Source organism: Globicephala melas, chromosome 5 (assembly GCF_963455315.2).
Source record: "Globicephala melas chromosome 5, mGloMel1.2, whole genome shotgun sequence".
NCBI classification, from domain to species: Eukaryota; Metazoa; Chordata; class Mammalia; order Artiodactyla; family Delphinidae; genus Globicephala; species Globicephala melas.
Genome location: NC_083318.1, coordinates 43,276,744 through 43,292,017, shown reverse-complemented (window position 1 = coordinate 43,292,017; position 15,274 = coordinate 43,276,744).

Here is a 15,274-nt window from a genome sequence, read left to right as displayed (position 1 = left end):
CACACATATGTAACTGAAAAGTAAACTTTCACCGAACAATACTTACCTCCACTCTGATTTATTCAGAAATTTTCAGTTTATAATTGTTAAATGCTGGTCACACTATACTAAATTGATTTCATAATCTTGTGGTGGATTGTGTCCATAGTTTGAAAAACACCAGTTTACACCGAGCATCATCAACTACCTGGAATATACTGGCTCCGAACAAAATCAGGGTGTCATTAGCACAGGATGAAAGGGAGGGAGACATCAGGTAGACATGTAACAGAGCCGACATCAGACCTTGAAGGGTGGGCCCGTGTGAACACGTGAACCCTGGCAGAGCGGCAGTGTGAGTGAACAAGCATGCGTCCAGCACCAGGCGGGCTGGGCTCTGGGACGGACGGAAGGAGATTGTCTGGGAAAGTTGTCTGAGCCCCACCTGCCCCAGAGGACCTTGACTGCCAGGCTGCAGGAGAGCCCCTTCAGGGAGTGCCTTAGCCAGCCACGCTGCTGGAACAAATTACCAAAGACGAGGGTGGCTTAAACAACAAACCTTACTCAGTTCTGGAAGTCCAAGGTCAGGGTGCTGGCAGATCTGGTCTGATGAGGAGCCTCTTCCTGGCTTGCAGGCGGCTGTCTTATCTTTGTAGCCTCACCTGGTGGAAAGCAGAGAGAGAAGGCTCTCTCCTGTTTCTCCTGTCTCCTGTCTCTTCTTATAAGGACACCATGATGGTTAATTTTATGTATCAAGTTGACTAAAGGATGCCCAGATAGCTTCCCTGGTACCGCAGTGGTTGAGAGTCCGCCTGCCGATGCAGGGAACGCGGGTTCGTGCCCCGGTCCGGGAAGATCCCACATGCCGCGGAGCGGCTGGGCCCGTGAGCCATGGCCGCTGGGCCTGCGCGTCCGGAGCCTGTGCTCCGCAACGGGAGAGGCCACAGCAGTGAGAGGCCCGCGTACAGCCCCAAAAAAAAAAAAAAAAAAAAAGATAAAAAAAAAAGGATGCCCAGATAGCTGGTAAAACATTATTTCTTGGTGTGTCTGTGAAGGGCATTTCCAGAAGAGGCTAGTGTTTGATTCAGAAGAAGAATAAAGAGATCCACCCTCACCAATACGGGCAGCGCCATCTAATCTGTTGAGGGCCCGAATGGAACAAAAAGGTGAAAGGAGGGTGAATTCTCTCTCTCCTCCAGCTGGGATGTCCATCTTCTCCTGCCCTTGGACATCAGAGCTCCTTGTTCTCAGGCCGTTGGACTGAGGGGCTTAAAACCAACAGCCTCCCCAGTTCTCAGGCCTTCAGCCTCAGACTGAATTATACCCTCAGCTTTCCTTATTCTCCAGCCTGTAGACAGCAGACTGTGGAACTTCTTGGCCTCCATAACCTTGTGAACCAATTCCCAGGATAAATCTCCTCTTGTGTATAACTATATATATCCTACTGGCTCTGTTTCTCTGGAGAACCTAACAAGGCACTAATCCCATCCCGAGGGCTCCAGCTTCGTGACCTAATCACCTCCTAAAGACCCTACTTCCTAATACCATCACATTGGGGGTCAGGGTTTCGACATGTGAATTTTGGGGGGACACAAACATTCAGCCCATAATGGAGAGAGTTATCCCTGGGCAGGAGTTCTCAGATCCCCAGTGGCCGTTCTTCAAGGTTCATTTTAGGATAGCAGGATCACCCTCCTCCGGGCTATTCACCAAGCCCAGTGTTGTTTCTTCAGGTGTGTTCAGATTGCAACTACTTCTCTGCACTCTTTTCCTCATGTAGGATAAGTTTTCCTAGTGTCTTTTCAAGCACGCATCGTAACGAATCCTCCCCCAAAGTTCTATTTAAACTCTTCATTGGATGTTTCTCCAATGGCTAAGGACAACTATGCAATGCAGATCAGCAGTTACATTCGATGGGGCCCACATCCCTTGAGTCACAATGTATAGAGCATCCAATGAACTAGGCCCTGTCTCTGGGACACAGCACTCAGCATCCTCTCATTCCCCTCCATCATTGTTGCCCCAAAAGACTGGGGACACGGCAATTGATCCCCATTCTGTCTAGGCCAGGCACAAAGTTCCCCCCAAAAGGAGGGTTTTGCTCAGTTCCTTAGTGTCCAGAAATAAAGCATCTCTGTTTTCACCAGTGGATCATTTCAATGCCATTGGAGGAGTGCTTCACCAAATCTTTGATCACACCGTGTCCTGCACCCTGAGTCCTGTCAGTTTGGAGCCTCTTTGTCATAAAGTTGATGGTCAGTGATAATGGAGAGAAAATCGATCCTCTGTGACTGGACTATGCTTGTAAGGGAGAGATCATCTAACAGGTTATTGTGGACATTGCAAACGTATGTACTCCCTGTACATGTACAAAGGAATATTACCTAAAGGGAATTTCAATTCATCATCTTCCATTCAGTCATTCATTCAGTCAACAAACCAAGTGAGAAGAAGAATCCCAAAGAATCACTTTTACTGTACTGTGTTGCTTATAAGAAATAGCCTTCTGGAACTCACTGTGGTATTTACTGGAATGCTACTGGACTCCGTATGTTTCTACATGCTACTTCGAATCCTTGTTGTTAAATGATGGTCAGTAAAGAATTAAGGAACGAAGAAACAAAAATCTCCATTCTCTGGTGAACTTGGACCCCTGGACTGAGAGATGAGAGAAAGGATCTGATGTGATGATGATGAAACCTTGCATTTGTGTAGAACCTAATACTTTCTGGACTGTTCTCATTAATTATCTTTAATAGATGAAATAGGTTTGACTATACTCATTTTTCAGAGTAGGAACACAAGACCTGGGAAGGTTAGATAACCTGCCCTATAGGTGACACATCTGGCTAGTGATGGAGGTATGACTCACCCAGATGCAGCCCTGTGGCTCGCAGCTCCGGGTTTACCCCACCCCACCCCCTGAGCAGGGCACCCTAGTGCCACTGCAAATTAAATTCCTACGATATCCTAATTAAAATGGTATTAGTTAGCTCTGCCATTTTTTTTTAACATCTTTATTGTAGTATAATTGCTTTACAATGGCGTGTTAGTTTCTGCTTTATAACAAAGTGAATCAGTCATACATAAACATATGTTCCCATATGTCCTCCCTCTTGCGTCTCCCTCCCTCCCACCCTCCCCATCCCACCCCTCCAGGCTGTCACAAAGCACCAAGCCAATATCCCTGTGCCATGCGGCTGCTTCCCACTAGCTATCTACCTTACTACGTTTGTTAGTGTGTACATGTCCATGACTCCCCCCCGCCCTGTCACAGCTCACCCTTCCCCCTCCCCATAGCTCTGCCATTTTAACACAGATGACTGATAGGGATGCCGTCTTTCCTCTACTTAGCAAAAGGCCTTTCACTTACAAATACGTAGTGAAGCCACAAGATAACCCCCCTAGCAAGCTGCTGACCGGGTTTGAAAAGCCGAAGCTATAACTCAGTGCAGACACAGTATCCTACCCAGGAATTAGAATCTCTCTGTGTGTTCCTGAACTTGGTCTAGACTCACAAGGGCAGCCTCCCAACCCCTGGGTTTCATCCTAGAGTGGGCCATTTTCCCTTTTTTGTTGTTTTGATCAAATGACAGAAAGCTTTTATTTTCAAAAAGCCGGTTACAACTCACCAAGAGCCCACATACCATGATTTCACTGGATGTTCAGGGCAATCCCATGAGGTCAAAACACATAATTCGGGCTTCCCTCGTGGCGCAGTGGTTGGGAATCTGCCTGCCAATGCAGGGGACACGGGTTCAAGCCCTGGTCTGGGAAGATCCCACATGCCACGGAGCAACTAGCCCCGTGAGCCACAATGACTGAGCCTGCGCATCTGGAGCCTGTGCTCCGCAACAGGAGAGGCCGCGATAGTGAGAGGCCCGCTCACCGCGATGAAGAGTGGCCCCCACTCGCCGCAACTAGAGAAAGCCCTCGCACAGAAACGAAGACCCAACACAGCCATAAATAAATAAATTTTAAAAATTAAAAAAAAAAAAATAACACTGGTTTGTGTTGCTGCAGTGCTCCTTCCCACGTCTGGACTCTGTGTTCACGTACGGTGGGTGCTTTAGGTCATTCATTCTGCATGTACTTTTTCTGAGCTGGGTACCCTCACAATCTACTCCTTTTTATGGATAAGACTCTGACTTAAGACAAAAGCTGCAAGTTCAAAGGAACACAGGAAGTGGCGGAGGCAGGATTCAAACCCAGGGTGTCTGGCTTCAGACCCTGCTGAACCACCATGCTGTTCGCTCCATCTGCAGCCTTTCTGCAGCCCTGAGGCCATGTTTGCCACTTTGATCATGGTCCTGTCCAGAGAGCAGGTGGGACTGGCAGACAGCAGAGCGTCATAGAATCATCCTCTCCTTTCGGCCCCTCCAGAAGGCATGGACACCAGCTGGCTCAACCCAGGAAGCCAAGAGACGCAAAGAAAGAAGCTCACTTCTGTTGCTGGCCTGCTTGATGCCAGCAAGAGGGCTGGGTCCTCGCCACACACTGTCTGAGACCTCACTGCAAGGAGAGAGTCTTTTTTCTTTTTTTTTAATGCTTTTATTTATTTTTTTAATTGAAGAATAGCTGATTTACAATGTTGTCTTAATTTCTGCTGTACAGCAAAGTGATTCACTTATACATGTATATCTTTTTATATTCTTTCCCATTGTGGTTTAATCACAGGGTGTTGAATATAGTTCCCCATGCTATACAGTAGGACCTTGTTGTTTATCCATTCTACATGTGATAGTTTGCAACTGCTAACCCTAACCTCCCACTCCAGCCCTCCCCCTCCCCCCCTTGGCACCCTCCAGTCTGTTCTCTTTGTCTGAGTCTGTTTCTGTTCTGTAGATAAGTTCATTTGAGACATATTTTAGATTCCACATGTAAGTGATATCATATGGCATTTGTCTTTCTCTGACTTACTTCACTTAGTATGATAATCTCTGGTTCGGTCTGTGTTGCTGCAAATGGCATTATTTCATTCTTTTTTATGGCTAATATTCCATAAGGAGGACAGTCTTATCTCAGGTTTATAACTGAGGAGCCTGAGGTCCAGGAAGGCCAAGTGAACCCCCTAAGATCATACAACAGTTGGTGGAGATGAGAATTGAACCCAGTCTGCTGGCAACCAACACCACGCCCTTGAGGCCGACGGTAAAGTGACGTTATCATCCCCATCCAGGATCAGAGAAACAGTCCCAGGGGCGCTGGTGCCAATCATGAAAGACAAGACGGTAGGGAGCCTGTTGCGTGTTGACTTGATTCTCAGTAAAAACCAGGCTCAAGCAGGACTCAGAAGCCCCTCACGAAAAACCTCAGTAACTTTCGTATCTCAAGGATCAGAAACCAAGACACATCACAGCTCGAATACGCTTTCTTTACGGAGGACCAGATGTGGTGGTTTCCAAGAAAAACCAGCACCCCTGCGGAGAGACGGGACCCACTCAGGACCCATCTATGAGACCTGGGCATCCAGCAAAGCTAGACTACAAAACACACAAAGGAGGGTGGCATTAACAGAAGGGAGACTGGGGAAAGCTGGGGGCCCAGGGGAGACCCTTCCTCCAGACACACTCCCGCGGGGTTGAGGAAACAAAGGCGGCAGATTGGAGCCCCACTGCCGCCCTCAGTCCCGCCCTGGACCCGCGAACCGTCTGCGTTCAGAGGAGGAACCCCCTGTGAGGCTGGTCCTCGGGAAGGGGTGGCCGCCGCCGCCCCCAGTGCCTGCGGGGATGGGTGGAGGAAAGACCCCGGGAGCCCCGCCAACCCCAGCAGAGAACCGAGCCCCCCAGGGCGCCGGGGATGGGGTGGGGAGGGCAGGGTTCCGCGGACTCAGAGAATGGACCCCCAAGGATCAAGTCTGGGAAGCCCTGGAGTGGGCTACACTCTTCATCCTGTAGCAGGAAGTTTTTTTGTTTTTATTTTTTTTAATTATTTAATTAATTTATTTATTTAAACATCTTTATTGGAGTATAATTTCTTTACAATGGTGGTTAGTTTCTGTTCTATAACAAAGTGAATCAGTTATACATATATTCCCATATCTCTTCCCTCTTGCGTCTCCCTCCCTCCCACCCTCCCTATCCCACCCCTCTAGGTGGTCACAAAGCCCCGAGCTGATCTCCCTGTGCTATGCGGCTGCTTCCCACTAGCTATCTATTTTATGTTTGGTAGTGTATATATGTCCATGCCACTCTCTCACTTTGTCCCAGCTTACCCTTCCTCCTCCCCATATCCTCAAGTCCATTCTCTAGTAGGTCTGTGTCTTTATTCCCATCTTACCCCTAGGTTCTTCATGACCTTTCTTTATTTTTTCTTAAATTCCATATATATGTGTTAGCATATGGTATTTGTTTTTCTCTTTCTGACTTACTTCACTCTGTATGACAGACTCTAGGTCCATCCACCTCACTACAAATATCTCAATTTCATTTCTTTTTATGGCTGAGTAATATTCCATTGTATATATGTGCCACATCTTCTTTATCCATTCATCTGCTGATGGACATTTAGGTTGCTTCCATGTCCTGACTATTGTAAATAGTGCTGCAATGAACATTGTGGTGCATGACTCTTTTTGAATTATGGTTTTCTCAGGGTATATGCCCAGTAGTGGGATTGCTGGGTCGTATGGTAATTCTATTTTTAATTTTTAAGGAACCTCCATACTGTTCTCCATAGTGTCTGTATCAATTTACATTCCCACCAACAGTGCAAGATCATCAAAAAATCTAGAAACAATAAATGCTGGAGAGGGTGTGGAGAAAAGGGAACACTGTAGCAGGAAGTTTTAAACTCCTCTGCCGAGCTCAGGGCTCCCCGAGGTACTTTAAGGGCTTCTGTGGGAGGGCCGGAAGGGGCAGGGGTGCAGGGGGCCCAGGAACAGCGGAGTCCAGGTACCAGGACCCGGGGGGCGCACAGGGGCTGGGGGGCGGTCCGGAGCACGGAGTAGGGAGGGCACCGAAAGGGGGAGGGGAGAAACAAGGGATGACGGAGAGCAGGGGAGGGGCAGTGGGGTCCGCAGCACAGGAGTGTGGGCTCAGGGTGTGGGATCAGAGGGAGTCCGGATTGCAGAGGGTCTGGGGCACCGCGGGGGTCAGCGCACACGTTCTCCTTTCCCACCCCCACTTGAAAGGAAGCTCCGCTTTCATCCTTTCTTCTCTGAGGGCTGCTCCGGGAGGGTCCCTCTCCTGGACACCTTCCGTCTCCCCACAATCCGGCCGTTCAAAGGGTAACGTTTGGTACAGCTGAAGTTGTGTCTGTTCTGATGGGCCGGTGCTAGGCCTTTGGGTTGTGAAATATTTTCCATATCACTCTTGCTTCTGAATAAAATGCTATCTGACAAAAATTTTCTACTACTTTAAAACAATTGAAAACCATTCCATTCCGCCAAGCCACCTCTCTCTGTGTCCAAGGTTCCTCACTGGGGCCCGCAGTTGATTTTGACCCACAAGTGTTTTCAATTGGGACCATCAAAAGGTGTTTTAAAAATCAGGTAATTTTGCTTAAAAATATAATTTCTGTTTTTTTAACTTGCTCTAGTCCCATCCCTCATTTTCCAGCTCAGCAGTAGCCTTGAAAAATAACAGTCTGCATTCCCCGTACTGGATGGAACAGAACAAAGCTGGAGTTCTTTCAAAACATCATTCACAAAGAACAATCATCATTTGACCTGTCTGGTGGCTCCCTGGAAGACCCACACTCAGAAAGCTTGTCTTTATTTTAACAGACTCAAAGTTCACCCAGTGTACAAGTCTCTCCCACTAGGATGGCCGTAATAAAAATAAATACATTTTAAAATAACAGGGGTTGGCAGGGATGCGGAGAAATTGGAACCTTCACACATTGCTGATGGGAATGAAAAATAGTGTAGACTCTACGGAAAAGTTTAGCAGTTTTCCAAAATGTTAAACATCGTTACCATATGATACAGCCATTCTCCTGGATATATACCCAAGGGAAATGAAAACTTACCTCCACATGAAAATGTGTAGCAATGAATTTTTATAGCAGCATTATTCATAATAGCCAAAAAGTGGAAACAACCAAATGTCCATCAACATCAAACAGAGGAACAAAATTCCATACAATGGAATATTATTTGGCCACAAAAAAGAAAAGCACTGACTCAAACTACAGCATGGATGAAATTTAAAAACATGCTAGAGCTTCCCTGGTGGAGCAGTGGTTAAGAATCTGCCTGCCAATGCAGGGGACACGGGTTCAAGCCCTGGTCTGGGAAGATCCCACATGCTGTGGACCAACTAAGCCCGTGAGCCACAACTACTGAGCCTGTGCTCTAGAGCCCGCGAGCCACAACTACTGAGCCCGTGTGCCACAACTACTGAAGCCCACGCCCCTAGAGCCCGTGCTCAACAACGAGAGAAGCCACCACAATGAGAAGCCCGCGCACCACAGCAAAGAGTAGCCCCCGCTCACAACTAGAGAAAGCCCGCACACGGCAATGAAGACCCAACGCAGACAAAAGAAAAAAAATCATTTAAAAAAAATGCAAAGTGAAAGAAACTAGACAGACTACATGTTGTAGGATTCCATTTATAGGAAATGGGCAAATGCATAGAGACAGAAAGTATATTATTGGATCCCAGGGCTGGCGGGAGGGGAAATGGGGTTTGACTGCTTAATGGGTATGGAGTGTCATTTTGCGGGGTGATGAAAACATTCTGAAATTAAGTAGTAGTGATTGTTGTACAACCTTGTGAATATAATAGAAGCCGTTAAATTTTATACTTTTAAGTGATGAATTTCATGGTATATGAATTATATCTTAACATTTTTCATCAATTAGCAAAAGTATGGAGGAATTTGCTGTAATTTTTGCTGTCTTATGGACCAAATGTCAGCTCCAAATTGTACTTTTGATACCGACCTTCTACATCTGATGTGTATTCTGACTTCTCCAGGCAGAAAGCAAAGAATATGAATATTTATTCTGGATTTGATTGGAGAGAAAATAAGAGCAGAGACTGGTTTTAAACCATTTCAGGAGCTGGCTCCCTGACTAGCCGTTGTCAGCTTGCTCACTGTGGAACTTCATTGCTTCTGTACTCGTGTCTAGAGGAGTTGGTAAGGGAACACTTTTAAAGTCTAAAAATAAAAGTCAGTAAGAAAAATAATTGAAATTGTCAAGTTACAATGCAAAAGCATGAAGTGTGAAGATATTTGAAAATTATATAACAACAAGGCTATTGCTAAACAAATAATAAGAAAGAAGCACAGTGGAAGAGAAAAAAGCAGGTACAAAATTGATTCTTGAGAAAATAAATGAATACAGTGAATAAACATAAAAATATACAATCTCACAAGTAACTTAAAAGTTACAAATTGAAAATGAGCAGAAGATCTAAATAGACATTTCTCCAAAGAAGACATACAGATGGCCAACAGGAATGTGAAAAGAATACTCAACATCACTAATTTTTAGAGAAATGCAAATCAAAACTACAATGAGGTATCACCTCACACCGGTCAGAATGACCATCATCAAAAAGCCTACAAACAATAAATGATGGAGAGGGTGTGGGGAAAAGGGAGCCCTTCTATATCTTGGTTGGTAAGTAAACTGGTACAGCCACTATGGAGAACAGTACAGAAGTTCATTAAAAAACTAAAAATAGAGTTACCATATGATCCAGCATTCCCACTCCTGGGCATATACCTGGAGAAAACTATAATTCGAAAAGATACACGCACCTTGTGTTCATTGCAGCACTATGTACAATAGCCAAGACATAGAAGCAACCTAAATGTCCATCAACAGATGAATGGATAAAGAAGATGTGGTATATTTATACAATGGAATATTACTCAGCCATAAAAACGAATGAAATAATACCATTTGCAACAACATGGATGAACCTAGAGATTATCATACTGAGTGAAGTAAGCCAGACAAAGACAAATATCATATGACATCTCTTATATGTGGAATCTTTAAAAAAAAAAAAAAGAGATACAAATGAACTTATTTACAAAACAGGAATAGACCCACAGACATAGAAAACAAACTTATGGTTACCCAGGGGGAAAGAGTGGGGGAGGGATAAACTAGGAGTTTGGGATTGACATATACACACTACTATATATAAAATAGATAACCAGCAAGGACCTACTGTATAGCACAGGGAACTTACACTCAATATTTTGTAATAACCTGTAAGGGAAAATAATCTGAAATATATATATATATATATATATATATATATATATATATCTGAATCACTTTACTGTACACCTGAAACTAACACATTGTAAATCAACTATACTTCAATTAAAAAAGAAAAAGAACAAAAAAGAAAACATGTCTACATCCTCAGAGATGACAACTCTGCCCCTTAAAAAAAAATTACAAATTGAAACAGTAACAGGAAATCATTTTTTGACTATCAAATTAGCACAAAGATTACATAGAACTATAAAACCAGTGTTGGTGAGAGTTATTAGTACTTTTCTGCATTTTTGGTGGGGACTATAAATTATTGTGAATTTTCTGGAGGGCTATTTGACAAAAGGTATCAAAAGAATGAAAAGTTACAGAAACTAATTCCATGTGTTTAGGAGTCAGAAACAATTAATAGCTCTAAGTTCTAGAATCAGGTGAACATGAGTGTGATTGCAGCCTTCGTCGTTTACTAGCTGTTTAACCTTGGGCAAGTCATTTAATATTTCCGAACCTCAGTCACTTCATCTGTAAAATGGGGTCAATTATAGTACCTGCTTCCTAAGTTTCTCTGATCATTTGTTAATCGAGACAAATTGTACAGCATTTGATCATTAACTGGCCCCTATAAGCACTCAACAAATATTCACTATTTATTATCATTAAGAATTTATTCCAAGAGCATGTGATGTTTACCATTGTGTTCTTTATGCTAACACAAATTAAAAGGATGTCTAAAAATGTGGAATGTTTAAATAAATTATAGCTCATCTACATAATGGATTTCCATGCAGATATTTTAAAGTGTAATAAAACCTTTATTGACACAGAAAAATGTTTACATTATATTGCTAAGTGAAGAAAAACAGGCTAAAATACTATAACGTGAAACTATATAAAAAAGTCTTTACAAAGACTCCAAGCACACGATTAAAATGTTTGAGTTATCATGTGTGTATGTGATCAGACTCTTAAGTGATTTTTTAAAATTTTAAGTGATTTAAAAAAAAAATAGGCCTTATTTGTTAAGACCAATTTTAGGTTCATATCAAAAGTGACTAGAAAAGTACAGAGTGTTCCCATATGCACCCTGGTTTCTGACATTCACCACCTCCACTCCCACCATCAACATCTCCCAGGGAGTGGTACACTTGTTACAATGGATAATCGCACGTGGAAACATCATGATCACCCAAAGTCCATAGTTTACAGGAGGGTTGACTCTTGGTGGTGTACCTTCTATGGGTTTTGACAAATATGTAATGATACGTATCTACTGTTATGGTATCATACAGAATAGTTTCACTGCCCTAAAAATCCTCTACGCTCTACTTATTCATCCCTCCCTCCATTCCCCCAACCCCTGGCAACCACTGCTCTTTTTACTGTCTGCATAATTTAGCCTTTTCCAGAAAATCAGATCATTGGACTCATACAGCATGTAGCCTTCTCAGACTGGCTTCTTCCACTTAGTAGTACGCATTTAAGTTTCCTTCATGTCTTTCCACGGCTTGGTGGCTCACTTCTTTTTAGCGCTGAAAAATATTCCATTGTCTGGATGGACTGCAGTATCCATTCACTTACTAAAGGGCATCTTGGTTGCTTCCACGTTTTGGCAATTATGAATAAAGCTGCTATAAACATCCGTATGCAGGTCTTTGTGTGGACATAAGTGTTCATAACTAATTTTTATAACAGCTTCATTGAGATTTAATTCATATACCATAAAATCCACCCATTTAAGGAGTATAATTCGGTGATTTCTAGTATATTCATAGAGTTGTGCAACCATTACCACCATCAATTTTAGAACATTTTTGTAATCACAAAAGAAACCCCATATCCATTAGTAGCCACTCCCCAACTCATCCACCCCAGGCTTAAGCAACCACTAATATACTTTCTGTCTATAATTTGCCTTTTCTGGACATTATTTACAACATGTGTTCTTTTGTGAGTTATTTCACTTAGCTTAATATTTTCAAGGTTCATCCATGTTGTAGCCTGCATCAGTACTTTATTCCTTTTTTTAAAAAACATCTTTATTAGAGTTTAATTGCTTTACAATGGTGTGTTAGTTATTGCTTTACAATGGTGTGTTAGTTTCTGCTTTATAACAAAGTGAATCAGCTATACATATACATATGTCCCCATATCCCCTCCCTCTTGCGTCTCCCTCCCACTCTCCCTATCCCACCCTCCCTATCCCACCCCTCTAGGTGGTCACAAAGCACCGAGTTGATCTCCCTGTGCTATGCGGCTGCTTCCCACTAGCTATCTATTTTACATTTGGTAGTGTATATAAGTCCGTGCCACTCTCTCACTTCATCCCAGCTTACCCTTCTCCCTCCCCGACTTCGTTCCTTTTTATTGTTGAATTATATTCATTGTATGGATAGACCACATTTTCTTTATCTCTTCATCAGTTGATGGACATTTGGGCTGATTCCACTTTTTGGCTATTATGAATAATTCTGCCATGAACATTCATGGGCAAGCTCTTATGTGGACATATGTTCTCATGTCTCTTGTGTATATCCCTACGAGTGGAATTGCTGGGTCATGGGATAACTCTGTTTAACATTTTGAGGAACTGCCAGACTGTTCTGCAGAGCAGCTGTGCTAAATGCCGGTTGTGTCTGAGGGCTCGAATAGCTGCACATCCTTACAACACCTGCTGTTATCCTTTGCAGTATAGCCATCCTTGTCAGTGTGGTGATTTATCTTTATACAGTGTGCATGTCTCTGACTTACAGTGAGTGGCTATTACTTTTGTAATTGTGAAGGACGTGTTATTAATACAACCCATAAGGGACTTCCCTGGGGGTGCAGTGGTTAAGAATCCGCCTGCCAATGCAGGGGACATGGGTTCGATCCCTGGTCCAGGAAGATCCCACATGCCATGGAGCAACTAACCCTGCATGCCGCAACTACTGAAGCCCACGCACCTAGAGCCCGTGCTCCACAAGAGAATGGCTCCGCAATGAGAACGGCTCCACAATGAGAAGCCGGCGCACTGCAACGTAGAGTAGCCCCCGCTCACCGCAACTAGAGAAAGCCCAGGTGCAGCAAGGAAGACCAATGCAGCCAAAATAAATTTAAAAATAAATTAAAAAGAGCTATTTCATTAAAAAAAAATGCAACCCATAAAAGTTGTGAGTGAAAGTGCAGAGAAAATGTAATTTCAGTCAGGGAAATGGGGCAGGACAAGACAGGTTGAAGGAGCCAACATTGGCCTGTGTTGACTTGGGGGAGCTTTGTGGTCTACCACCCCCCCACCCCCCGCTGTCCCTGAGGCCCCACCCACTGAACGGTTCCCTCGCTTTGTTTCCCCAACTCCAGGAAATGGATTCAGAGGTTGGCCCTCCTTGGCTGGATTTAGGGTTTGCCTCTTTTTTTTTTTTTTTTTTTTTTTTTTTGTGGTACGCGGGCCTCTCACTGTTGTGGCCTCTCCCGTTGCGGAGCACAGGCTCCGGACGCGCAGGCTCAGCGGCCATGGCTCGCGGGCCCAGCTGCTCCGCGGCATGTGGGATCTTCCCGGACCGGAGCACGAACCCATGTCCCCTGCATCGGCAGGCGGACTCTCAACCACTGCGCCACCAGGGAAGCGCTAGGGTTTGCCTCTTCATCACCCTGCTTTGGGTCTCACCTCACTCTGCTGCTTACCTGGTGGGCAGCAGAAAACATTACATGTATGGAAAAGCTCTTGGGATATTTCAGGAAGGTGCTGGAAACAATTTTTGCTAGGTCCTCTCATAGGCAACTTTACCCCCAACAATGCTCAAGCCCTCCTGGAAAGATGAGGTTCAGAACTACTCCCTTATCCCCAATACACCGCAGTCCAATTTAACTTCGTGCATCTAAGGGCTGACAAGTACACACATGCGATCAGACCTGTGTCCCTGGGAGTACTGTATTAATGGATAATCAAATGACAGGGACATTTTCCCTTTTAACTTCAAGCCTAATGATCATTGTGCTGCCCAAGCTACAGAATTCAAAACAATAATCAGAATGACAGCAGTCACTATGAAGACTTGATGCCTTTAGCTCTGCTAGCAGTTTATATACATGTCTTTATCCTCTCACACTCAGTAGCTTCCTTGTGGCCTGTTTCCTCACCTTCCAGAAGGTGGCAGAAACCATTCCGCATCCTATTGGTCAATTCTACAGTAGTAAAGAAATCATTCTTGTATTTATCGAGTCTTTTTATCCTGTATTTTTGATGCTTTGACATCTTGGGGCTTTGCCGACCCTGGAGGGACTGTCCCTTCCAGAGTAGCTAATTCCTAGAGACAGCCAATGGCTGGTCTGTACACATGTGTTTCCTAAGCAAACCGGCCAATAACCCAGAGCCCATACCCCCAGCCACCTCCTCTAAGGCTCTCACCATCTGAGCCGCTACTCACCTGCCCTAATCTCCCCAAGGCCAGGTACCAGACAACTAAGGACAGCACCTATGCCCCACAGTCTGCTGAAGTTATTCACACCAGCCAATCCCAAGCCTGCCTACCCTGCAGCAAGTTCCTTCCCCTGGAAACCGTGATAAAGGCTCTCTCTTGTTCATGTTTTCCCCTTGCTCCCACTGCCCCCAGCAGACCATGGTGCTTCCCCATGTGGCCCTACATAGCACGCTATGCCTCCTGTTTCTAGGGATCTGCGAGGATAACACACTTCTTTCTTGACAACAGTCACTGACATGTCGGTATCTTATCATACCGATGAAAACAAATCCTATCTACTCTTTAAATACTCCTGGAGACCGAGTCTAGAGCCCCCTACTCCCTTTAGCCTTCAGATGACTTTGTAAGCACCTAATTCCCTGTACTAATTCTCTTTTTTGCCTAGAAACTACTAGAGGCTTTTGTTTCCTGCAGTTGCCCCTAAGCCACTTAGCCAACTGCACAGATGGCCAGAACAAAGACCCATGCTGCCTGCCTCGAGCACCCATGCCCTCAACCAGGAAACCCTGCTCTATTTACTCTGGCATTCGTATCACCATCTCCAGTCTCAAAGGTGGCCACTAGGTGACTTTCGTTGGCCAGCCTCCAGGTGAAGCTGTTGCCTGAGTACATGTTTTACAATTCCTTGAAGTCTGGATCATTTCCCTGCAGTGAC